Raw genomic sequence first — 2,698 nt, forward strand, 5'->3', positions numbered from 1 at the left:
TCATTGTTGTTTGGCAGGCCCAGGCTGGATTTGAACCTGCCACCTTAGGTGTATGTGGCTGGCGCCTTAGCCACATGAGCCACAGGCGCCGTGCCTAAATTGCTTATTTCTTCTGTGTTGCATTACATTATCATTAAGCTGCAAAATTGATTCTTATACTTTTTTACTGGGCTTCCTGAGAAGAAGAGTTCATGGGAAATGTATTTTCTGTTTTTGTGTTTGTACAAATTTATTTTCTTAATACCAGAAGGACAGTTTGACTTAGAATAAACTTTTTGGTCCTCCTTTCCCAAGGAATTTATAACATTGCTCTATTGTTTCTAGGGTTGGATACCACAGTGTAAAACTCAGAATCCAGACTATTTTTTTTTTTCACATTTATAGATTAATGTGATTTTCTTTTTCTCTTCACTACATAGAATTTTCAATCATTGAAATCTAGTTATTTGAAAAATATGTTGGGAGTGGCACCTGTGGCTCAAAGGAGTAGAGCGCCAGCCCCATATGCCAGAGGTGGTAGGTTCAAACCTAGCCCCAGCCAAAAACCGCAAAAAAAAAAAGAAAAATATGTTGGTTCTACACCCGCAGCACAGTGGTTATGGTGGCCAGCCACTTGCACCGAGGCTGGCAAGTTTAAACCCAGCCTGGACCAGCTAAACAACAATGACAACTACAGCCAAAAAATAGCTGGGTGTTGTGGCAGGTACCTATAGTCCCAGCTACTTGGGAGGCTAAGGCAAGAGAATCACTCAAGCTCAAGAGTGTGAGGTTGCTGTGAGCTGTGATGTCACAGCGCTCTACTGAGGGCAACACAGTAAGATGCTATCTCAACAAAAAAAAAAAAAAGAAAGAAAAATATGTTGATTGATCTGTTTTTATTTTTCCTAGTATTTGATGTTTAAGTTGATAGTTCACAACTTTCTTAGTTTGGGGAATTTTATTTTAAATATTGTTTTTAGTTTTTTTCCTAATTCATTTTTCTGGGTTTTCTTATCCTTTGTGCAGAAATTATGTGTTACGTTGCACTTTTTCATTTCCCATATTTATAATTTTATTCCTAATCCCTGTAAACTATTACGTCTTTTTGGTTTTATTCTGCTTTCTCAAGCCTGTTGTTTTTATTTCTTTTTTTTTTTTCTTTTTTGAGACAGAGCCTCAAGCTATCCCCCTGGGTAGAGTGCCATGGCATCACGCTCACAGCAACCTCCAACTCCTGGGCTCAAGCGAGTCTCCTGCCTCAGCCTCCCAAGTAGCTGGGACTATAGGCGCCCGCCACAATGCCCTGCTATTTTTTTGTTGTAGTTGTCATTGTTGTTTGGGGCCCGGGCTGGGGATTCGAACCTGCCACCTTAGGTGTATGTGGCTGGCGCCTTAGCCACTTGAGCCACAGGCGCTGAGCCAAGCCTGTTGTTTTTATTTCTTACTAGGTTAATGTCTTTTTTAATGTCTTTGTAAATATTTCTGTGGTAGTTTTTCTTTTTTATTGCTTTCCTGTCTCTCCTATTTTACTTTTCATCTTCTCTTGTCTCGTATCTCTGTGAGCCTTTATATGTCATTTCTTTGGGCTCTTATATCTCACTGAACTCTTGTTTCATAGAAAACAATTTTTTTCATTAAATTATTTCACAAAAATTTGGTGATAATTTTCATTTTTACCGTGGCAAAATTTTGTGTATATCCTTCATAGTTTATATTTTGTGTGTTCTTTTTCCTTTTGCTTATTCTTTTTCTTTAGTGAAAGGAATTTTCTTGGAAAATCTAGTTTGGGAAGGTTATTATAGGGGAAGGCTAGAAAAATAAGATACAAAGTAGGCATCTTGAGTTTTCCAGGTATACCCCAGACTAATGGGCAGTATCCCTGACTCACCGTGAGGCCCTACTTCATAATGAAGTATATGTGTCTGTAAATAAGTAAGTTGATTTGTTCTGCTTCAACTAAAACACATTGATCACTGCAAAACAGTTTGACATCCTGCCAGACTGATTGATGCCTTCTTACAAAGATGATTGAATTTCTTTAATCAGTTTTATCTTCCTTGCCATTCCTGTGTCGTCCGTTAGATTTTAGATGATCTGCAGAGCTAGGCCTTATATTGTGCTTGTGTAATGGCAGGGGCAGCAGGGTGGGGGCAGAGCAGGGTTTATATTCTTTAGGGTGTGTGTTGGTTTTTGTTTTGTTTTTGAGACAGATGATGTTTTTTTCTTTTTTTTGAGACAAGAGTTTCCCTATGTTGCTCTCGGTAGAGTGCCTGTGGCATCATAGTTCAGGGCAACCTCTGACTCTTGGGCTTGAGTGATTCTCTTGCCTCAGCCTCCCAAGTAGCTGGGATTACAGGTGTCCACCCCAAAGCTCAGCTATTTTTTGGTTGCAGTTGTTTAGCTGGCCCAGGCCAAGTTTGAACCTGCCACCCTTGGTGTATGTAGCTGGCACCGTAACCACTATACTACAGGCACCAACCCTTGAGACAATTTCTTACTCTGTTGCCCTGGGTAGAGTGCTATGGTATCATAGCTCACAGCAGCCTCAGACTCCAATATTGGAGCACTCCTTTGTCTCAGCTTTCCCAGTAGCTGGGACTACCCACCATGCCTGGCTAATTTTTCTATTTTTAGTAGAGATGGTATCATTGTTGCTCAGGATGGTCTCAAACTCCTGAGCTCAGGCAGTCCACCTGCTTGCCTTCCAGAATGCTGAGTG

General features: G+C 40.5%; 1 protein-coding gene across 2 annotated transcripts in view; it reads left to right on the top strand.

Annotated features, from left to right (window-relative positions):
* The window catches only part of SPAST (spastin), a 62,439-nt gene that overhangs the window by 40,244 nt on the left and 19,497 nt on the right, over positions 1–2,698 (top strand). The gene's annotated exons all lie outside the window — the stretch shown is intronic.

The sequence above is a fragment of the Otolemur garnettii genome, unplaced genomic scaffold (assembly GCF_000181295.1).
Source record: "Otolemur garnettii isolate 467f Iridium unplaced genomic scaffold, OtoGar3 scaffold00022, whole genome shotgun sequence".
Classification (NCBI taxonomy): domain Eukaryota; kingdom Metazoa; phylum Chordata; class Mammalia; order Primates; family Galagidae; genus Otolemur; species Otolemur garnettii.